Genomic DNA, 25,428 nt, shown 5'->3' with positions numbered 1-25,428 from the left:
GGTCCAGACCATCTTGATTTCAATTTTCCAGGAAATACCTTGAATCGTGAATTGAAAAGAAGAACTCTGTCTCCTTCTTTAAATTCTTTTGAACTTCTGATTCTTTTATCATGCCATTTCTTCGTTCTTTCTTTATAGATTAACGAATTTTCGTATGCTTCATGTCTTAATTCTTCTAATTCGTTTAGTTGACTTAATCGTAGACGTCCGGCTTCATGTAAATCAAGATTACATGTCTTCAAAGCCCAAAATGCTTTGTGTTCAATTTCTACTAGAAGATGACATGCTTTTCCATAAACAAGTCTAAAAGGTGTGGTTCCAATTGGAGTTTTGTAGGCTGTTCTAAAAGCCCAGAGTGCATCCTCCAATTTAATGGACCATTCCTTTGGATTTGATCCTACGGTTTTCTCTAGAATACGTTTTAAAGCTCGGTTTGTATTTTCAACTTGTCCACTTGTTTGTGGATGATATGCGGTGGAGATTTTATGAGTTACTCCATATCTTTTAAGAACTTTCTCAAGTTGATTATTACAGAAATGAGTACCCCGATCACTTATTAAAGCTTTCGGTGTTCCAAACCTTGCAAAAAGACGTTTTAAAAAGTTGACTACAACTCGTGCATCATTAGTTGGGAGAGCTTGTGCTTCCGCCCATTTAGATACATAATCAATGGCTACGAGTATATATAGATTATTATGAGATTTTGGAAATGGACCCATAAAGTCAATACCCCAAATGTCAAATACTTCACATACTTGGATGACATTTTGTGGCATTTCATCACGTTGACTTATTTTTCCGGCCCTTTGACATGCATCACAGGATTTGCAAAGAAGGTGTGCGTCTTTGTAAATTGTTGGCCAATAGAATCCAGCTTCATAAACTTTTCTTGCTGTTAGTTGAGGCCCATAATGCCCTCCTGTTGGTCCTGTGTGACAATGGTTTAAAATTTTACTAGCTTCATCTCCAAATACACATCGGCGTATTATTCCATCGGGACAACTTTTAAACAAATGTGGATCTTCCCAGAAATAGTGTTTTATATCACTGAAGAATTTCTTTCGTCTTTGGTACGATAATCCGTTTTCAAGGAATCCACAAACTAAGTAGTTTGCATAGTCTGCAAACCATGGGATTTCTTTATAATCTATCTTCAATAGATATTCATCAGAAAAGTTGTCTTGTATGGCTGATTCATTCAGAACTTCTAATTCGGGATTTTCAAGACGAGAAAGATGATCAGCGGCGAGATTTTCTGCTCCTCTTTTATCTCTGATTTCAATATCAAACTCTTGTAAGAGTAAGATCCAACGGATTAATCTTGGTTTAGCATCTTGTTTTGAAAATAGGTATCTGAGAGCAGAATGGTCGGTATAGACCACCGTTTTTGCTAGAACGAGATATGATCGAAATTTGTCAAAAGCAAAGACAATAGCAAGGAGTTCTTTTTCAGTAGTTGTATAGTTTGTTTGTGCTCCTTGTAATGTCTTACTAGCATAATATATAGGTTGAAATCGTTTTTCAATCCTTTGTCCTAAAACGGCTCCCATTGCAAAATCACTTGCATCGCACATTAGTTCAAATGGTAGATTCCAATTTGGTGTTATCATGATCGGCGCATTAGTGAGTTTTTCTTTAAGAATATTAAAAGATTTGATACACTCATCTGAAAAGATGAATGGAGCATCCTTTTCTAGGAGTTTATTCATAGGAGTGGCAATTTTAGAAAAATCTTTTATGAAACGTCGGTAAAAACCGGCATGCCCTAGAAAACTCCTAACTCCTCTAACATTGGTGGGATGTGGAAGTTTAGCAATTACATCTACTTTAGCTCTATCCACTTCAATTCCTTCTTTTGAAATTTTATGTCCAAGAACGATGCCTTCTTTAACCATGAAATGGCATTTCTCCCAATTAAGTACTAGATTTGATTTTTCGCATCTAATTATCATTCGTTCCAGATTAACTAGACATGATTTAAATGTATCACCGAAGACTGAAAAGTCATCCATGAATACTTCCATGCATTCTTCTATCATGTCGTGAAAAATCGCCATCATACACCTTTGAAAGGTTGCAGGGGCGTTACAAAGTCCAAATGGCATGCGTTTGTAAGCAAAAGTACCATAAGGGCACGTGAATGTGGTTTTCTCTTGATCTTCGGGTGCTATTGGAATTTGAAAATATCCGGAAAATCCATCTAGAAAACAATAGTAACTATTTCCGGCTAATCTTTCCAACATTTGATCTATGAAAGGTAAGGGAAAGTGATCTTTTCTGGTGGCGTCATTTAATTTTCTATAATCAATACATACACGCCATCCTGTTACAGTCCTAGTAGGAATAAGCTCATTTTTCTCATTTGTGATAACAGTCATGCCACCCTTCTTAGGTACGCATTGAACTGGGCTTACCCATGGACTATCAGAGATTGGATAAATTAAACCTGCATCTAGCAGTTTAATAATCTCTTTCTTAACTACATCTTGCATATTAGGATTTAGTCTTCGTTGGCGTTGCACATACGTTTTATGACCTTCTTCCATAAGGATTTTATGTGTGCAATACGAAGGACTTATTCCTTTAATATCATGAATCTTCCATGCAATGGCTGGTTTATGAGCTTTCAACACAGAAATGAGCTGTGATTTCTCATCTTTTGTAAGAGAAGACGATATTATTACAGGTAATTCAGATTCACCATGTAAATAAGCGTATTCCAAATGGTTTGGAAGTGGCTTTAACTCTAATTTCGAAGGTTCTTCTATCGATGATTTATATCGATATCTGTCTTCTTCTTTTAGCATTTGAATTTCTTCTGTTGTTGGTTCATATCCATTAGCTATAAGTGTAGCTAACATTTCAGCTTCATCAATTGGTTCATTACCTTCTCCTAAAGAACATTCTCCTGTTCCTTATAATTCTGGAAATTCTTCTAATAATTCCGCATGTGCATCTATAGTTTGAATATAATAACATGTATCATCTGAAGATTGCGGTTGTTGCATGGCTCTATCAACTGAAAAGGTAACACTCTCATCCTCTATACTTAGGGTCAATTTCTTACCGAACACGTCTATCATTGCTTTAGCCGTGTTTAAGAATGGTCTTCCTAATATGAGAGGAACTTGAGAATCTTCTTCCATGTCCAAAACAACAAAATCTACTGGAAATACTAAAGTACCAACTTTAACTAGCATGTTCTCCATTATCCCTCTAGGATATTTTATTGATCTATCGGCTAGTTGTATGCTTATTCTGGTTGGTTTCAATTCTCCAAGGTCTAGTTTAGCGTATAGTGAATACGGCATTAGATTTATACTAGCACCTAAGTCTGCCAATGCTTCTATTGAACTAAGACTACCCAGAAAACATGGAATTGTGAAACTTCCTGGATCAGATAGTTTTTCTGGTATCTTATTCAACAGCACTGCTGAACAATTAGCATTCATAGTAACAGCCGAGAGTTCTTCCATTTTCTTTCTATTTGAGATTAGATCTTTCAAGAATTTAGCATATCTTGGCATTCCTGAAATCACATCAATGAAAGGAAGATTTACATTTATCTGTTTAAACATATCCAAGAATTTGGATTGCTCGGCTTCAAGTTTTTCTTTCTTCATTTTACTCGGGTAAGGAAGTGGTGGTTGGTATGGTTTAACATAAGGTTTATCCTTAACTGTGTTATTTTCATTAACCTTTTCAACTACCGGTTCTTTTTCCTTATCTTGATCAGGTTGTGGTTCTTGTGGAGTAGGAATAGTTTCATCAGAAGTTACAGGTATTTCCGGTGGTTTAAGTGTTGTACCACTTCTTGTGGTAATAGCTTTAGCTGTTTCATTCCGGGGGTTAGCATTTGTATCGCTTGGTAAACTTCCCGGTTTTCTTTCACCTATTAACCTTGCTAGGTTACTCACTTCTTGTTCCAGATTTTGAATAGAAGCTTGTTGATTTCTAAATGCTTGAGCATTTTGTTCATTGGTTTGTTTCTGAGATGTGAAAAACTGCGTTTGAGTTTCAACTAGCTTCGTCATCATATCTTCTAAATTTGGCTTTTTATCATCGGTTTGTTGTGGTGGTTTGTTTTGAAAATTCGGTCTTTGCTGATTGTAAGTATTATTGGATACTTGTTGATTGCTAGGACTTTGTTGGTTGTTGTATGGAATATTTCGGTTATAATTCTGGTTTTGATTGTAAATCGGTCTTGGCGGTTGATAATTATTCTGATAATTATTTCCAGGCCTTTGGTTTATGTATGAAATATTCTCTCTTTGTTCCATTGTTAATTCAATACTGAGACAATCTTTTGTCAAATGTGGTCCTCCACACCGCTCACAACTAATTCGTATTGAGTGAATATCCTTAGTCATCTTTTCCATTCGTCTCTCGAAAGCATCTATCTTTGCCGAAATGGAATCTAAGTCATGGCTAGAATCGGCTCTAGCTTCTTTAGATGATCTAATAATATCTTTTTCTTGGTGCCACTCATGCGAGTGGGAAGCAGTGTTATCAATAATTTTGTAAGCATCAGTTTCGGTTTTCTTCATAATAGAACCACCAGCTGCTATATCTATGTCTTTTCTTGTAGTGATGTCGCATCCTCGGTAGAATATTTGTACTATTTGACAGGTGTCTAAACCATGTTGCGAACATCCTCTTAACAACTTTCCATATCTTGTCCACGCCTCATATAGAGTTTCATTTGTTTTTTGTGTGAACGTAACAATTTCTGCTTGAAGTCTTACGGCTTTAGATGCAGGAAAGAATTGTTTAAGAAATTTGTCAATTAAAACGTCCCATGTATCGATCGCCCCTTCAGGTAACGATTCCAACCAATCTTTGGCTTCTCTCTTTAAAGTCCAGGGAAATAACATGAGATATATCTGTTCATCCTCCACTTCTCGGATTTTAAATAGTGTGCAGATCCTATTAAAGGTACGTAGATGTTCATTTGGATCTTCCTTCGGCGCACCACTAAATTGGCATTGATTAGTCACCATGTGTAGAATTTGTCCTTTGATTTCATAATCTGGCGCATTAATGTCTGGATGAGTAATTGCGTGACCTTGGCCAGTGCGTTTAGCTCTCATTCGGTCTTCCATACTTAAAGGTTCCAGATTCTCCATAATTGAATTTGTTGAATCGGTATCACTAGATGATTCTGTTTTAATAGTTCGTTCTTCAACAATCTCTGTTTGAATAATTGGTGGCTCCGGAGGAAAGTTTAATGGTTCGGGATCTACAAACCGTTCCTGAATATTCTCCGGATTCTCAATTGTGAGGTCGGGTTCAAAAAATGGATTATTGGAAATTTGAACTGAAGTACTTGGTCGACTGGATGACGATTCTAAAGAAAAATCAACGGCGGTTATATTTGTTAAACGATGTCTTGATCTAGTTACAGGTGGTGAACGTACAAAAGGTGATGAACGTCTTGCTCGGTGCATTCACTGAATATCCTATTAGTTTTAAAAAGGAAAGAAAAATTATAATAAGTTATCCAATCAATAGACTTTTCTGATTTTGCCCACGTTTCGAATAGCCAAAAGATGCAGCAGAGGGGCAGGATTCGTTTGGTCTCAATATAATTGAGGACTGTTTGGCTCCAATAACCCGGTCCACGTACAAATCCAACTATTACTACGAACCAGAAAATTTTGATGTCTATTAATTTAACCACTTAAAATAAATTTTCGTAATTTTAAGAAATTTAGATAAGAAGTAGAATAAAAATCTATGTCCTAAAACTAGAATAGCGAGAAATAAGAGAGAAAAAGAGTTCGTCGAAAAAGGTTGAAAAAGAAAAAATGGTTGAAAAATAAAAGGTGACGGAAAAATAAAAGAAACTTATAAAAACTTAAAAATACTTAACTAACCTAACTTTATTACTACAACTAACTTAAAATTATAATCGCAAATTGAAATTACTAATTGGAATGATAATTGATACATAGTAAAAGGTCTAAAAATATTAAAGCTTACAGGAAAAACTAAATCCCAAATGGAAATAACTTAAAAAGAAACTAAAACTTAAAAAGGCGTCGCAAAATTCTAAAGCACCTAAATCTTAGTCTAAAGAAAAAGCACTTAAGGAATTCTACGGCAAAGCCTAAAAATCTTAGGAGTAAAAATGACTATAGCAAAAACTAAGTTTAAAATTAAATATGAGCTAAAAAATACAAATATTACGCTACAACGATTAAAAAGGTACAAAATATAAAAATATACAAAAAGTTGTAAAAAGTACAATTTTTATGAAAATATTATTTTTATATTTTTTTTTTTATAAAACTACAAATTTTACAATTTAATAAAAACTAATTAATACTAAATACATAAATAAATAAAAAGTAAAAATAAAACTAAAACTAATAATAATAATAATAATAATTAGGTTTAAATAATAATTATAATTAATAATAATAACCCGTAATTAATGCAGTTTTAGGGTTTCTGTTCGCGTGTCAGATGGTCTCCGCGAGTCGCGGCAATTAAAGAAGAAAACCCCGCGAGTCGCGGGGTTCAGAAATTCTGTTGACAGCTTTGAAATTTTACGCGTTTTCTTTATTTATTTTTTTTTTATTTTCTGTTTTCTGTTTTTTTTTTAAAAGATATTTAATAAAAGTTATATTTTTATAAATTAAAATAAAGATAAAGAAACTTATAAAACTTAAATATTTAACAAAATCTTAAAAATACTTGATGTGAAGCGAGGTGTATATAAAATAGTTTATATTTTACTAGGAAAAACTATTAAATACGATACAATTTTACACAAGATATTTATTTATTTATAGAATGGATATACTTAAACCTTGCTACAACACTTATAGGCAGTGTACCTAATCGTTCAGTAGTGTAGTTTTTAGTAAGTCCGGTTCGTTCCACAGGGAAATCTTTAAACAAAGCTCAACGCTATATTAGTTTACTTTTATAAAAATACAAATATATATATAAGTAATATTATTATTATAAAGGGGGGTTTTTACCGTTTAATGACCGGTTTGTCGATTTTAATATTTTAGTCGCAGTTAAAACCTAATGTAAAATATAAAATAAATACAAGACTTAAATTAAAGCGTAAAGTAAATAACGATAATGAAATTGCGAATAATAAAAATGCTATAAAATTGCGATAATTAAAAAGTACGATAATTAAAAGTGCGATTAAATAACAATAAATAAAAGTGCGATAATTAGAAGTGCAATTAAATATAAAATAAAGGAAATTAAATATGAAATAAAAGAATTATGCTTATTTAAACTTCCGTAATCATGATGTTTGACGTGTTGATTTTAGTTTTATGCCCTTGGGTTAATTGTCCTTTGTCCTGGATTATTCAATATGTCCGTCTGGTTTTTGTCCATAACAGTCCATCAGTCATAAATATAAAGTGCAAGTGTCCTCGTCAAATTATTATTATACCCGAAGTTAAATATTCCAACTAATTGGGGATTCGAATTGTAACAAGGTTTTAATACTTTGTTTAATGAATACACCAGGTTATCGACTGCGTGTAAACCAAGGTTTTACTACTTTGTTAACAATTACACCAATTACCCTTGAATGTAATTTCACCCCTGTTTTAATTATTCTAGTGGCTATTAATCCATTCCCGTGTCCGATTAAATGAACGATTATTCGTACATATAAATACCCCGCCCATCGTGTCCGATCGAGTGTATATGGTAATTTATAAGGACGCCCAATTGTAAATCTTTATATTAACATTAACAAACTTTCATTTAATTAAACAAATATAAAGCCCATTAATAGCCCATAGTCTAATTTCCACAAGTGTCGTTCTTTTGTCCAAACCCCAATTATGGTACAAAGCCCAATTACCCAATTTTAGTAATTAGCCCAACATCATGATTACTTCGTTTTAAATAAGCATAATAATAACTTAGCTACGAGACATTAATATAAAAAGGTTGAACATAACTTACAATGATTAAAAATAGCGTAGCGTTACATGGACAGAATTTCGACTTACACCCTTACAACATTCGCTAACATACCCTTATTATTAGAATTATAATTAAAATTAAAATTAAAATATAAATTATATATATATATATATATATATATATATATATATATCGTATATATTGAGAGATGAGAGAAATAAGATATGAAATTTGATCGGAATTCGGTTTGCTTTATAGCCAGAGTTGAAATTTGGGGCTCCGCGACTCGCGGCAAAAACCCCTTCAAACTCCGCGAGTCGCGGAGATAGTATTTACAGCTCAGTCCTTGGAGTTTTCTCTGCCGACGGTTTTTTATATATAAATATAATATATATATAATTAATATAATTAATTATATATTATATTATATTTATATACATAGTTAACTTGTAATTTTTAGTCCGTTGCGTCGAGCGTTAAGAGTTGACTCTGGTCCCGGTTCCGGATTTTCGAACGTCCTTGCGTACAATTTTATATTTTGTACTTTGCGTTTTGAATCTTGTACTCTTGTAATTTCGAGACGTTTCTTATCAATAATTGGAACCTTTTTGATTGTCTTTTGTACTTTTGAGCTTTTTGGTCGTTTGCGTCTTCAATTCGTCGAATCTGTCTTTTGTCTTCACCTTTTATTATTTAAACAAATATCACTTGTAAATAGAACAATTGCAACTAAAAGCTTGTCTTTCTTGAGGAATAATGCTATGAAATATATGTTCGTTTTTAGCATTATCAAATATTCCCACACTTGAGCGTTGCTTGTCCTCAAGCAATATCGTCTTGAAATACTAGAATCACTTCTTTATTCTTCACACTTTGTACATTAGTGATTTCTATATGGCGGTATAAACAATGGTAGTAACGATATGGTTTACAGTCCCACATGACTATAAAAATTTAGATCCATTAAGGAAATTGGATCTTTATGAAAACATTTGATCTTTTGAAATCTAGTTTTTTCCCTAGATAAGTTTTCCGGAATAACCCTTTACCGGTGTTTGCAAAATATTTTTGTGGGTTTGGTGGGTTTCAGATTTGAAAATTTTAGCTCAAACTTGCGGTTTTGTGTCACCCACTTGCTAACCTTGTATTTGGAAAGCAACACGTCCAGTTTACTTGTCCCGTATATTACCTTTCGGTAAACTACCGTCCGGTTGTAAAGGAAAGCGTTGAACAAGCAACTGTTAAGGCAATGTCCCGTGACATGCTTTTGATTATGGTCTATAACGTGTCGGACGCAATTACTATCCTTGGTAGGAGCAATAGTAAAGCTCACCCTTATAATTTTTCGGTCTGGCACAAGGTCCTGTCTTTGACCATGCTATGCAACCACCGTTCTTACGGTTGACACCCGATTTAGTTCAGGTGACCTAATGAATTCCAGGTGAATTCCTAGGATTTTACGTTCAATGGTAATGAACGCATTGAAAATAGGGTTTTCAGAAAACAAATTGGTTTGTAATTTTGATCAAAATATTTTCTCGTTTAAGCTCGAGTTTAGATATCATCGAATTCCATGAGTTTGTAATTCTCAATCTTTAAGGTCAATCTCTAGGATTGAGTAATATCAGTCTTAAAAGCTGATTTTTAATCTTTAAGGAGATTATCCTTTCTGGGGATCTGATTCATTAGTCTTATCCAGCTAATTTGCATGGTGCCCCCCCATTGTACGAGATAAATCCTTCTCATGGTTAGGATAAATCTGACCACTTGGCGACCCTGTTTAATGCTGAGGTCCGTGGATTTCCTGCTGATTTTAGTGATGACTTTTCTAGATTTTTCGTCAACCTACAGCTGGTCTGGACGACAACTTCATGACCTAAATCAAGAAGCGCGTTTCTTTTTCGGAAGACTTTACTTCCTTTTCATGATGGAATTGATTCATCGTGTAGATCCATCTCTTCTTTTCTTTCATCGGGTAAAACAGTTTAGTTTAGTCCAAAGCAAAAGTATTTTCAGTTATTTGTTACAGATATATGTGACATATGTTTAAAATAACTTGGTAAATTTTCGCACACTTGGCTTTTATTCTTCTTTTTATCGTCCTCTATTCCATTTTAAATGAATTTTGACATTCTAGTTTGTTTCTTAATTTATGTTCTTTCTGAGATAACAATAATTTCGGTGTTAAAACCTAGTTTTATCGTTCATAAATATGTATAAACATGATTTGAATTCATTTAATTTTAAAATTTTACTAGAATTGGGTAGTCAGTATATAAGACTAGGGCTGTTCTTTTTTATCAGAGAGCACTAGATTCTAATACAACTACTGCTTTACTAGTATTTTTTAATGGTAACCAAGTGTATAAAGTAAAAAAAAATTTAAAATCCGAAAGAATTTAACCCCTTCCCACACTTAAGATCTTGCAATGCCCTCATTTGCAATAAATCAGTAACAATTTAAATTATTGAGGGTGATTTGTGTGAAAATGATTAAATTTTTACCAAAGTTTCCAAATATATTGGCGTTTGTTTGCTGAATGATAAATGGTGCACATCATTTGTTCATTCCGTCTTGTTGTTATTTCACATATATTTTGCATCTTGTCGTCAAAATTAGTTGCTTTTGCTGAACTTAATGCCAGTCTTTGAAAATGCGTTGTTTTACCCTGTTGTGTACATAAGATAAACTGCAAACATATATACATATTTTTGAAGTTTGGTATATTACCCCACATTCAAAAATTATTAAAATCTAAGAATAAAAGTTAGATAATTATAAAAATGATTACAATATTAACAAAAATATTAAACATATCAATAATTACAAATTACAAAAAAAAAAAAAAAATAATAAGTAAACTAAGGATGATATTGGTACCAATAGGGGTTCCAGGCATAACCATAAGTGCTATAGAATGCTTCGGCAGGGTCATACGTAGGATATGGTGGCTGCATCTCTATCGACCAAGGAGGGAAGACGGGTTTCGGTGTAGGAATATAGTTTCTACCTATATGTTGGCAATGCGCTATGATCAGGTTCTGATGAACTTGCCAATCTTCAAATGCTCTCTGTCTAGCATTTTCGTATTCCTGAGAAGCTATAAACCTATGCATTTCTTGCATCTCATTCCCTCCTACATTACCTTGCTCCTGGTTTCTCTCCACCTGTGGATGTCTACCATGGTATCGTACTGCGGCGTTATTTCGCCGCTTCAAAACTTTCGCACCATGGTATACATTTAAACCTATAGTATCGCGGGGTTCCGGCTCTTCTAGTAATAATCCCCCCCGACTTATATCCACACCGAGATATTCACCAATCAAAGTAATAAAAATTCCACCTCCTATTATGCTATGTGGTCGCATCCCCCGAACCATAGCTGATAAATAATAACCCACACAATATGGTATACTTACAGCGCTCTGTGGGTCTCGAATACACATATGGTAAAACAAATCTTGTTCATTTACCTTTTCTTTGTTTTTACCCCTTTGTGTAATCGAATTAGCTAAAAACCTATGTATTACTCTTAATTCGGCTCTATCTATATCCAAATAAGAGTAATTTCCCCATTTGAAACGGTGATGGCTTGTCATTTGACTCCACACACCGTGTGTATCAAAATTCTCATCTATCTTTCTACCGTTTAGTATCAATCCTCTACAATCGGCAGACGCAAACTCCTCAGGCGTATATATACGTAAAGCCTGAGCCATATCCAGTAAAGACATGTGGCGCATCGAACCGCCTAACAAAAATCTAATAAAAGAACGATCGGTTAAACTAGCTACCCGATCATTCAACTCTATACTACATAACAACTCTTCACACCATACTTTATATACAGGTTTGCGTATGGTGAATAAACATATCCAGTCATTAAAAGAAGAATTACCATACCTCTGTACAAGTAATTCCCTAATTGGCCCGGCCAATTCTACAGCTTCTAAGGGTCCCCATTCTATGACCCTCGGTACCTCAACAACCTTAGAGTGAAGAGTATGCAAACCCCGTTGATATTTTGGATAATCTATCCAAAGTCTGTCAAATCTCAGGTTCGGGTGCAATTCTTCCAAGTGCATATCCGAAAAGGTCATGACTGGATGAGGTACATCCTGCTTGTAGTAGTTATCTACCTCCTGTTGTTCCAAATTCTCAGCAGGAGCATTGCGGGCTTGGGATGAAGATTCACCCCTTTCATTCTGCAAAACACATCAAACACAATTTTTGTGCATCCAAATATGCATTAGTGTCAGCAAAATCATCAATCAAAATAATTACAATGACATTATCAATTTATATCAAACTTAAGTTCATTTTCACATTTTTATCAAATCTACACTTTTTCAAATAAGCATATACGAAAATGTTCGCCAAGTTCATAAGCATTCAACTCAAATAACATGTCAACATAATCATTACTAGCAATTAAACAAGTCTCAAATGACATTATCTTTCAAAAATCAAGTTCATGAATTTTAGACTTGAAAAAATCCACTTTAATTCTCAAAATCATGTTTAGGCTCAAAGTTTGGATCATTTAACTACCTAGACATGTTACACTACTCAATTTAGCAACAATTCATGACAAAAATCGGCCATAACCTGTTTATATCAAAAAGCCCCAAATTGCTCAAGAACACAAACCCTAGATTATTCAAAATTTGAAGTTTAAGGCTTCTAATCATTTTAAACAGCATCAATCTAGGTTATACAAGCATAATACATAAACAATTTAAGTCTAATTACACTAAAAAGCATCAAAATCAAATTTGGGAAAAAATAGCTCAAGAACACCAAAATTCGGATTAAATGGTGTTTAGGTGTAGAAATTTACCATTTTTCTTGAGTAATTCTTAGATAGCATCCTTCTCAACATGATTTTAGCAAAAAATTTGGTGATTAACGGTTAAAAATTGGGATTTTTGGGGTGTTTTTGGGTGGTTTTTCGGGGTTTTTCGCAACAGAATTCGAGTTGTTTTTGTGTGGTGGAGTGTACTGATCGTGCAGCTCTTTTATTTTTTTTTTCTGGGTTTTGGTCCCTCCGCGAGTCGCGGAGATATAAGCACAAAACTCCGCGAGTCGCGGAGTTTGCTCTTTTTTTTTTTTTTTTTTTTTATTTTTTATAATCTTTAACTTATAAAAACAATTAAGAAATTAATTTTAAAATTTTGTTTCCCTTGTTATTTAGGATGAGGTCGTTTCGGATCGATGTCCTAGTCCGTCTCTCGACAAAATTTTAAAATTTGTCTTTTTGTAGCGATTGTTTTAAAAGCTAAGATTTTTGGGTTTTTTCAATGTTTTTGGCATACTCTAATTCAATAAGATTAAAAATAATGATAATAAAAGTTCTCGTCCCTCCCTCGGGTAAAGCAATTTCGGTTCAAAGACCTAGTCTTCAACTTACGACGAATTTTAAAAATCATATTCTTAACTTAATGAGATAAAGTAAATTTTTGTTTTTAAATTCACACAACTTAAATATAAAATTCAAAATTAAAAATTAATAATTAAAAATTCACACCAAACTTAAAATTTGAAATGCATAAAATTAAAAACTTCATATTTTTTAAATTCACACCAAACTTAATTTAAAAATTCATAAATTCATATCAAACTTATATTAATTTTTCAAATATTTTAAATATATTGTTTTTACAAAGTTTACAATATTAATTTTAGATTTAAATATTAATTTTTAAAATATGGTAAAAATAAAATTAAAAATCTTTTTGTCTTTTTATCCCACTTTAATCAATCAAATATTATCAAAAATATGCGCCCCTCTTTTCGGTAAAGTAATTTCGGTTCCAAGACCTAATTTAACTCATGACGAATTTTTGAAATATTTTGGGTTGATTGATTAAAGATATTTATACCTTAAGAATAAACGTTAAATTTCGCAGTGATGTAATAAATTTTTGAATGATATCAATAATTTCGGTCGCCAAACCTAATTTTATTCAATACCAATTTAATACTTTTTAGCGAACAAATTAGCGTTTATTATCAAAAGGTTAAAAATAAAAAAATAAAAAAATAAAAACTGTACAGACATACATGTGAAATAGATTTCTTAGTTATATGATCTATTCCATTCATAAGATAGTCGGTTTAATTGATTTTCCATGGCTACATAGGCGTAACCTCGAGCATTCAGTGTCTTTTCTTCTAAACATATGAACGGTCCGTCTCTGCATAAAGTAACAAATTCGGTATTTGAATAGGTTTGATTATTTGAACATTTACCTCCATGTGACCATTTTCCGCATTTGTGACATCGTTCTAGGTGTCGTGCTCTTCTTTTCGCTGCGGATTTTGATTTTCCTTTACCAAATTGTAACTTATTATCTTCGCATCTGGATTCTTTTCTAACTCCGTCCATTCTTTCTCTGATTACTGATACTAATCCGCTCGGTAGTATATCATTATTTCTTTTAGTGATCAAAGCGTGTAGCATTAGACCATGGTTTAGTTCACAGGCAGTCTTCATTTCGTAAAAACCTAAAAAAAATAAAAATTCAGAATGGGGGGAGAAGACTAGTTCTTTAGGGTCTGCTAGGGAAAGACCATTCGGGTTCCATTTTCGAGAACTACACGAAAACAGACAATCTAACTCTAACAGAAATACATTTTATCCTTTAAAGACTTGATTCTCCCCACACTTAGTTAGCTATGGTATCGAAATTGTGATTAACTTCGTTGTCAACTTCCATCGGACCATGTATGTAATGTTTAACTCTGTGACCATTAACTTTAAATTCCATCCCATTTGAATTTATTAATTCTATCGTTCCGTATGGGAAAACTCTTTTGACTATGAATGGTCCAGACCATCTTGATTTTAATTTTCCAGGAAATAGCTTGAATCGTGAATTGAAAAGAAGAACTCTGTCTCCTTCTTTAAATTCTTTTGAACTTCTGATTCTTTTATCATGCCATTTCTTCGTTCTTTCTTTATAGATTAACGAATTTTCGTATGCTTCATGTCTTAATTCTTCTAATTCGTTTAGTTGACTTAATCGTAGACGTCCGGCTTCATGTAAATCAAGATTACATGTCTTCAAAGCCCAAAATGCTTTGTGTTCAATTTCTACTGGAAGATGACATGCTTTTCCATAAACAAGTCTAAAAGGTGTGGTTCCAATTGGAGTTTTGTAGGCTGTTCTAAAAGCCCAGAGTGCATCCTCCAATTTAATGGACCATTCCTTCGGATTTGATCCTACGGTTTTCTCTAGAATACGTTTTAAAGCTCGGTTGGTATTTTCAACTTGTCCACTTGTTTGTGGATGATATGCGGTGGAGATTTTATGAGTTACTCCATATCTTTTAAGAACTTTCTCAAGTTGATTATTACAAAAATGAGTTCCCCGATCACTTATTAAAGCTTTCGGTGTTCCAAACCTTGCAAAAAGACGTTTTAAAAAGTTGACTACAACTCGTGCATCGTTAGTTGGGAGAGCTTGTACTTCCGCCCATTTAGATACATAATCAATGGCTACGAGTATATATAAATTATTATGAGATTTTGGAAATGGACCCATAAAGTCAATACCCCAAATGTCAAATACTTCACATACTTGGATGACATTTTGTGGCATTTCATCACGTTGACTTATTTTTCCAGCCCTTTGACATGCATCACAGGATTTGCAAAGAAGGTGTGCGTCTTTGTAAATTGTAGGCCAATAGAATCCAGCATCATAAACTTTTCTTGCTGTTAGTTGAGGCCCATAATGCCCTCCTGTTGGTCCTGTGTGACAATGGTTTAAAATTTTACTAGCTTCATCTCCAAATACACATCGGCGTATTATTCCATCGGGACAACTTTTAAACAGATGTGGATCTTCCCAGAAATAGTGTTTTATATCACTGAAGAATTTCTTTCGTTTTTGGTACGATAATCCTTTTTCAAGGAATCCGCAAACTAAGTAGTTTGCATAGTCTGCAAACCATGGGATTTCTTTATAATCTATCTTCAATAGATATTCATCAGGAAAGTTGTCTTGTATGGCCGATTCATTCAGAACTTCTAATTCGGGATTTTCAAGACGAGAAAGATGATCAGCGGCGAGATTTTCTGCTCCTTTTTTATCTCGGATTTCAATATCAAACTCTTGTAAGAGTAAGATCCAACGGATTAATCTTGGTTTAGCATCTTGTTTTGAAAATAGGTATCTAAGAGCAGAATGGTCGGTATAGACCACCGTTTTTGCTAGAACGAGATATGATCGAAATTTGTCAAAAGCAAAGACAATAGCAAGGAGTTCTTTTTCAGTAGTTGTATAGTTCGTTTGTGCTCCTTGTAATGTCTTACTAGCATAATATATAGGTTGAAATCGTTTTTCAATCCTTTGTCCTAAAACGGCTCCCATTGCAAAATCACTTGCATCACACATTAGTTCAAATGGTAGATTCCAATTTGGTGTTATCATGATTGGTGCATTAGTGAGTTTTTCTTTAAGAATATTAAGAGATTTGATACACTCATCTGAAAAGATGAATCGAGCATCCTTTTCTAGGAGTTTATTCATAGGAGTGGCAATTTTAGAAAAATCTTTTATGAAACGTCGGTAAAAACCGGCATGCCCTAGAAAACTCCTAACTCCTCTAACATTGGTGGGATGTGGAAGTTTAGCAATTACATCTACTTTAGCTCTATCCACTTCAATTCCTTCTTTTGAAATTTTATGTCCAAGAACGATGCCTTCTTTAACCATGAAATGGCATTTCTCCCAATTAAGTACTAGATTTGATTTTTCGCATCTAATTAGCATTCGTTCCAGATTAACTAGACATGATTTAAATGTATCACCGAAGACTGAAAAGTCATCCATGAATACTTCCATGCATTCTTCTATCATGTCATGAAAAATCGCCATCATACACCTTTGAAAGGTTGCAGGGGCGTTACAAAGTCCAAATGGCAGGCGTTTGTAAGCAAAAGTACCATAAGGGCACGTGAATGTGGTTTTCTCTTGATCTTCGGGTGCTATTGGAATTTGAAAATATCCGGAAAATCCATCTAGAAAACAATAGTAACTATTTCCGGCTAATCTTTCCAACATTTGATCTATGAAAGGTAAGGGAAAGTGATCTTTTCTGGTGGCGTCATTTAATTTTCTATAATCAATACATACACGCCATCCTGTTACAGTCCTAGTAGGAATAAGCTCATTTTTCTCATTTGTAATGACAGTCATGCCACCCTTCTTAGGTACGCATTGAACTGGGCTTACCCATGGGCTATCAGAAATTGGATATATCAAACCTGCATCTAGCAGTTTAATAATCTCTTTCTTAACTACATCTTGCATATTAGGATTTAGTCTTCGTTGGCGTTGCACATACGTTTTATGACCTTCTTCCATAAGGATTTTATGTGTGCAATACGAAGGACTTATTCCTTTAATATCATGAATCTTCCATGCAATGGCTGGTTTATGAGCTTTCAACACAGAAATGAGCTGTGATTTCTCATTTTCAGTAAGAGAAGACGATATTATTACAGGTAATTCAGATTCACCATGTAAATAAGCGTATTCCAAATGGTTTGGAAGTGGCTTTAACTCTAATTTCGGAGGTTCTTCTATCGATGATTTATATCGATATCTGTCTTCTTCTTTTAGCATTTGAATTTCTTCTGTTGTTGGTTCATATCCATTAGCTATAAGTGTAGCTAACATTTCAGCTTCATCAATTGGTTCATTACCTTCTCCTAAAGAACATTCTCCTGTTCCTTGTAATTCTGGAAATTCTTCTAATAATTCTGCATGTGCATCTATAGTTTGAATATAATAACATGTATCATCTGCAGATTGTGGTTGTTGCATTGCTCTATCAACTGAAAAGGTAACACTCTCATCCTCTATACTTAGGGTCAGTTTCTTACCGAACACGTCTATCATTGCTTTAGCCGTGTTTAAAAATGGTCTTCCTAATAAGAGAGGAACTTGAGAATCTTCTTCCATGTCCAAAACAACAAAATCTACTGGAAATACTAAAGTACCAACTTTAACTAGCATGTTCTCCATTATCCCTCTAGGATATTTTACTGATCGGTCGGCTAGTTGTATGCTTATTCTGGTTGGTTTCAATTCTCCAAGGTCTAGTTTAGCGTATAGTGAATACGGCATTAGATTTATGCTAGCACCTAAGTCTGCCAATGCTTCTATTGAACTAAGACTACCCAGAAAACATGGAATTGTGAAACTTCCTGGATCAGATAGTTTTTCTGGTATCTTATTCAACAGCACTGCTGAACAATTAGCATTCATAGTAACAGCCGAGAGTTCTTCCATTTTCTTTCTATTTGAGATTAGATCTTTCAAGAATTTAGCATATCTTGGCATTCCTGAAATCACATCAATGAAAGGAAGATTTACATTTATCTGTTTAAACATATCCAAGAATTTGGATTGCTCGGCTTCAAGTTTTTCTTTCTTCATTTTACTCGGGTAAGGAAGTGGTGGTTGGTATGGTTTAACATAAGGTTTATCCTTAAATGTGTTATCTTCATTAACCTTTTCAACTACCGGTTCTTTTTTCTTATCTTGATCAGGTTGTGGTTCTTGTGGAGTAGGAATAGTTTCATCAGAAGTTACAGGTATTTCAGGTGATTTAAGTGTTGTACCACTTCTTGTGGTAATAGCTTTAGCTGTTTCATTCCGTGGGTTAGCATTTGTATCACTAGGTAAACTTCCCGGTTTTCTTTCACCTATTAACCTTGCTAGGTTACTTACTTCTTGTTCCAGATTTTGAATAGAAGCTTGTTGATTTCTAAATGCTTGAGCATTTTGTTCATTGGTTTGTTTCTGAGATGTGAAAAACTGTGTTTGAGTTTCAACTAGCTTCGTCATCATATCTTCTAAATTTGGCTTTTTATCATCGGTTTGTTGTGGTGGTTTGTTTTGAAAATTCGGTCTTTGCTGGTTGTAAGTATTATTGGATACTTGTTGATTGCTAGGACCTTGTTGGTTGTTGTATGGAATATTTCGGTTATAATTCTGGTTTTGATTGTAAATCGGTCTTGGCGGTTGATAATTATTCTGATAATTATTTCCAGGCCTTTGGTTTATGTATGAAATATTCTCTCTTTGTTCCATTGTTAATTCAATACCGAGACAATCTTTTGTCAAATGTGGTCCTCCACACTGCTCACAACTAATTCGTATTGAGTGAATATCCTTAGTCATCTTTTCCATTCGTCTCTCGAAAGCATCTATCTTTGCCGAAATGGAATCTAAGTCATGGCTAGAATCGGCTCTAGCTGCTTTAGATGATCTAATGATATCTTTTTCTTGGTGCCACTCATGTGAGTGGGAAGCAGTGTTATCAATAATTTTGTAAGCATCAGTTTCGGTTTTCTTCATAATAGAACCACCAGCTGCTATATCTATATCTTTCCTTGTAGTGATGTCGCATCCTCGGTAGAATATTTGTACTATTTGACAGGTGTCTAAACCATGTTGCGGACATCCTCTTAACAACTTTCCATATCTTGTCCACGCCTCATATAGAGTTTCATTTGGTTTCTGTGTGAACGTAACAATTTCTGCTTGAAGTCTTACGGCTTTAGATGCAGGAAAGAATTGTTTAAGAAATTTGTCAATTAAAACATCCCATGTATCGATCGCCCCTTCAGGTAACGATTCCAACCAATCTTTGGCTTCTCCCTTTAAAGTCCAGGGAAATAACATGAGATATATCTGTTCATCCTCCACTTCTCGGATTTTAAATAGTGTGCAGATCCTATTAAAGGTACGTAGATGTTCATTTGGATCTTCCTTCGGCGCACCACTAAATTGGCATTGATTAGTCACCATGTGTAGAATTTGTCCTTTGATTTCATAATCTGGCGCATTAATGTCTGGATGAGTAATTGCGTGACCTTGGCCAGTGCGTTTAGCTCTCATTCGGTCTTCCATACTTAAAGGTTCCAGATTTTCCATAATTGAATTTTTTGAATCGGTATCACTAGATGATTCTGATTTAATGGTTCGTTCCTCAACAATCTCTGTTTGAATGATTGGTGGTTCCGGAGGAAAGTTTAGTGGTTCAGGATCTACGAACCGTTCCTGAATATTCTCTGGATTCTCAATTGTGAGGTTGGGTTCAAAAAATGGATTATCGGAAATTTGAACTGAAGTACTTGGTCTACTGGATGACGATTCTAAAGAAAAATCAACGGCGGTTATATTTGTTAAACGATGTCTTGATCGAGTTACAGGTGGTGAACGTACAAAAGGTGATGAACGTCTTGCTCGGTGCATTCACTGAATATCCTATTAGTTTTTAAAAGGAAAGAAAAATTATAATAAGTTATCCAATCAATAGACTTTTCTGATTTTGCCCACGTTTCGAATAGCCAAAAGATGCAGCAGAGGGGCAGGATTCGTTTGGTCTCAATATAATTGAGGACTGTTTGGCTCCGATAACCCGGTCCACGTACAAATCCAACTATTACTACGAACCAGAAAATTTTGATGTCTATCAATTTAACCACTTAAAATAAATTTTCGTAATTTTAAGAAATTTAGATAATAAGTAGAAAAAATTCTAAGTCCTAAAAACTAGAATGGCGAGAAATAAGAGAGAAAAAGAGTTCGTCGCAAAAGGTCGAAAAAAAAAATGGTTGAAAAATAAAAGGTGACGGAAAAATAAAAGAAACTTATAAAAACTTAAAAATACATGACTAACCTAACCTTATTACTACAACTAACTTAAAATTATAATCGCAAATTGAAATTACTAATTGGAATGATAATTGGTACATAGTAAAAGGTCTAAAAATATTAAAGCTTACAGGAAAAACTAAATCCCAAATAGAAATAACTTAAAAAAAAGAAACTAAAACTTAAAAAGGCGTCGCAAAATTCTAAAGTACCTAAATCTTAGTCTAAAGAAAAAGCACTTAAGGAATTCTACGGCAAAGCCTAAAAATCTAGGAGTAAAAATAACTATAGCAAAAACTAAGTTTAAAATTAAATATGAGCTAAAAATACAAATATTACGCTACAACGATTAAAAAGGGACAAAATATAAAAATATATAAAAAGTTGTAAAAAGTACAATATTTATAAAAATATTATTTTTATATTATTTTTTTTATAAAACTACTAATTTTACAATTTAATAAAACTAATTTAACTAAAATATATAAATAAAATAAAAAGTAAAAATAAAACTAAAACTAATAATAATAATAATAATAATTAGGTTTAAATAATAATAATAATTAATTAAATCCCGTAATTAATGCAGATTTAGGGTTTCTATTCGCGTGTCAGAGTAGCTCCGCGAGTCGCGGCAATTAAAGAAGAAAACCCCGCGAGTCGCGGGGTTCAGAAATTCTGTTGACAGCTTTGAAATTTTACGCGTTTTCTTTATTTATTTTTTTTTTTATTTTCTGTTTTCTGTTTTTTTTTTTTAAAAGATATTTAATAAAAGTTATATTTTTATAAATTAAAATAAAGATAAAGAAACTTATAAAACTTAAATATTTAACAAAATCTTAAAAATACTTATATTTTTGTTTTTCTTTTTATATTTTTGAATATTTAAAACGTATTTTTACAAAAACGACTTTTAATAAAAGTAAAATAAAAAATCTTTTTTTTTTTTATATTAGCGTTGCGCTTCCGGCTTTTAAGAGTGATCCCCGACAGCGGCGCCAAAAATACTTGATGTGAAGCGAGGTGTATATAAAATAGTTTATATTTTACTAGGAAAAACTATTAAATACGATACAATTTTACACAAGATATTTATTTATTTATAGAATGGATATACTTAAACCTTGCTACAACACTTATAGGCAGTGTACCTAATCGTTCAGTAGTGTAGTTTTTAGTAAGTCCGGTTCGTTCCACAGGGAAATCTTTAAACAAAGCTCAACGCTATATTAGTTTACTTTTATAAAAATACAAATATATATATAAGTAATATTATTATTATAAAGGGGGATTTTTACCGTTTAATGACCGGTTTGTCGATTTTAATATTTTAGTCGCAGTTAAAACCTAATGTAAAATATAAAATAAATACAAGACTTAAATTAAAGCGTAAAGTAAATAACGATAATGAAATTGCGAATAATAAAAATGCGATAAAATTGCGATAATTAAAAAGTACGATAATTAAAAGTGCGATTAAATAACAATAAATAAAAGTGCGATAATTAGAAGTGTAATTAAATATAAAATAAAGGAAATTAAATATGAAATAAAAGAATTATGCTTATTTAAACTTCCGTAATCATGATGTTTGACGTGTTGATTTTAGTTTTATGCCCATGGGTTAATTGTCCTTTGTCCTGGATTATTCAATATGTCCGTCTGGTTTTTGTCCATAACAGTCCATCAGTCATAAATATAAAGTGCAAGTGTCCTCGTCAAATTATTATTATACCCGAAGTTAAATATTCCAACTAAGTTGGGATTCGAATTGTAACAAGGTTTTAATACTTTGTTTAATGAATACACCAGGTTATCGACTGCGTGTAAACCAAGGTTTTACTACTTTGTTAACAATTACACCAATTACCCTTGAATGTAATTTCACCCCTGTTTTAATTATTCTAGTGGCTATTAATCCATTCCCGTGTCCGGTTAAATGAACGATTATTCGTACATATAAATACCCCGCCCATCGTGTCCGATCGAGTGTATATGGTAATTTATAAGGACGCCCAATTGTAAATCTTTATATTAACATTAACAAACTTTCATTTAATTAAACAAATATAAAGCCCATTAATAGCCCATAGTCTAATTTCCACAAGTGTCGTTCTTTTGTCCAAACCCCAATTATGGTACAAAGCTCAATTACCCAATTTTAGTAATTAGCCCAACATCATGATTACTTCGTTTTAAATAAGCATAATAATAACTTAGCTACGAGACATTAATATAAAAAGGTTGAACATAACTTACAATGATTAAAAATAGCGTAGCGTTACACGGACAGAATTTCGACTTACACCCTTACAACATTCGCTAACATACCCTTATTATTAGAATTATAATTAAAATTAAAATTAAAATATAAATTATATATATATATATATATATATATATATATATATATATATCGTATATATTGAGAGATGAGAGAAATAAGATATGAAATTTGATCGGAATTCGGTTTGCTTTATAGCCAGAGTTGAAATTTGGGGCTCCGCGACTCGCGGCAAAAACCCCTTCAAACTCCGCGAGTCGCGAAGATAGTATTTACAGCTCAGTCCTTGGAGTTTTCTCTGCCGACGGTTTTTTATATATAAATATAATATATATATAATTAATATAATTAATTATATATTATATTATATTTATATACATAGTTAACTTGTAATTTTTAGTCCGTTGCGTCGAGCGTTAAGAGTTGACTCTGGTCCCGGTTCCGGATTTTCGAACGTCCTTGCGTACAATTTTATATTTTGTACTTTGCGTTTTGAATCTTGTACTCTTGTAATTTCGAGACGTTTCTTATCAATAATTGGAACCTTTTTGATTGTCTTTTGTACTTTTGAGCTTTTTGGTCGTTTGCGTCTTCAATTCGTCGAATCTGTCTTTTGTCTTCACCTTTTATTATTTAAACAAATATCACTTGTAAATAGAACAATTGCAACTAAAAGCTTGTCTTTCTTGAGGAATAATGCTATGAATTATTAAATTTAAGTTTTGTGTGAATTTAAAAACAAAATTAACTTTATTTCATTAAGTAAAAAAATGATTTCTAAAATTCGTCGTGAGTTGAAGATTAGGTAGTTGAACCGAAATTACTTTAACCGAGGGCGGGACGAGAAATTTTGTTATCATTATTTTTAATTTAATTGATTTAAAGTATGCCGAAAAAAAAATATTAGATTTTATAAATTTTTGAACGTGGGGTAATATACCCAACTTCAAAATTATGTATGTTTGTATTTTATGTTATATACAAAACAGGGTAAAATAACGCACTTTCAAAGACTGTCATTAAGTTCAGAAAAAGGTACTTATTTTGACGACAAGAAACAAAATATCAAATGTGAAATAACAACAATATGTTTGCAAACTCGGTATTTTTAATCATTTTTCTACACTAATCACCCTCATGAATTTAAATTTTTACTAATTTCTTGCAAATGAGGGCATTGCAAGATCTCAAGTGTGGGGAAGAGTTATAAATTCTTTCGGGTTTACACTTGTTTTAATTGCCAAATTTTGTGAAAATTTGAAAAAAATTTCAACTAAATGAATTCAAAATCATGTTTATACATATTTATGAACGATAAAACTAGGTGTTAATGCCGAAATTATTGTTACCTCGAGGACATAAATTGAGAAACAACCCAAAACGCTTGAATTCATTTAAAATGGGATAGAAGAGAATAAAAAGGCAAAGAAAAGAATAAATAAAAGCTAAGTGTGGGGAGAATGTACCAAGTTATTCAATTAAAAACTATCTATCACATTTTTGTATAAGAATTATTGCAGGTACTTTTGCTTTGGACGATACTAATCAGTTTTACCCGGTTTACTGTAATATATTTTAAAGAAAGATGGATCTACACGATGAATCAATTCCATCATTAAAAGGAAGTAAAGTCTTCCGAAAAAGACACGCGCTTCTTGATTTAGGTCAAGAAGTTGTCGTCCAGACCAGCTGTAGGTTGACGAAAAATCTAGAAAAGTCATCTCTAAAATCAGCAGGAAATCCACGGACCTCAGCATCAAACAGGGTCGCCAAGTGGTCAGATTTATCCTAACCATGAGAAGGATTTATCTCGTACAATGGGGAGGCACCGTGCAAATTAGCTTGATAAGACTAATGAATCAGATCCCCAGAAAGGATAATCTCCTTAAAGATTAAAAATCAGCTTTTAAGACTGATATTACTCAATCCTTGAGATTGACCTTAAAGATTGAGAATTCAAACTCATGGAATTCAATGATATCTAAACTCGAGCTTGAACGAGAAAATATTTTGATCAAAAATACAAACCGATTTGTTTTCTGAAAACCCATTTTCAATGCGTTCATTACCATTGAACGTAAAATCCTAGGAATTCACCTGGAATTCATTAGGTCACCTGAACCAAATCGGGTGTCAACCGTAAGAACGGTGGTTGCATAGCATGGTCGGAGACAGGACCTTGTGCCAGACCGAAAAATCATAGGATGATCTTTACTATCGCTCCTACCAAGGATAGTTCTAGCATCCGACACGTTAAAAGACCATAATCATCTGCATGTCACGGGACATTGCCTTAACAGTTTCTTGTTCATCTCTTTCCTTTACAACCGGACGGTAGTTTACCGAAAGATAATATACGGAACAAGTAAACTGGATGTGTACTTTCCGATACCGGGATAGCAGTGGATTACACGAACCTAAAAGTTTTAGCCAAAATATTGATCCACAAATATATTTTGCAACACCGATGATGGATCAAATCAGAAAACTTGTCTAGGGTAAAATCTAGCTTGAATTTTCAAAAGATCAAATGTTTTCATAAAGATCCAATTTCC

This window comes from Rutidosis leptorrhynchoides, chromosome 5 (assembly GCF_046630445.1).
Source record: "Rutidosis leptorrhynchoides isolate AG116_Rl617_1_P2 chromosome 5, CSIRO_AGI_Rlap_v1, whole genome shotgun sequence".
NCBI classification, from domain to species: domain Eukaryota; kingdom Viridiplantae; phylum Streptophyta; class Magnoliopsida; order Asterales; family Asteraceae; genus Rutidosis; species Rutidosis leptorrhynchoides.
Note: the sequence above shows the minus strand (reverse complement) of the source record.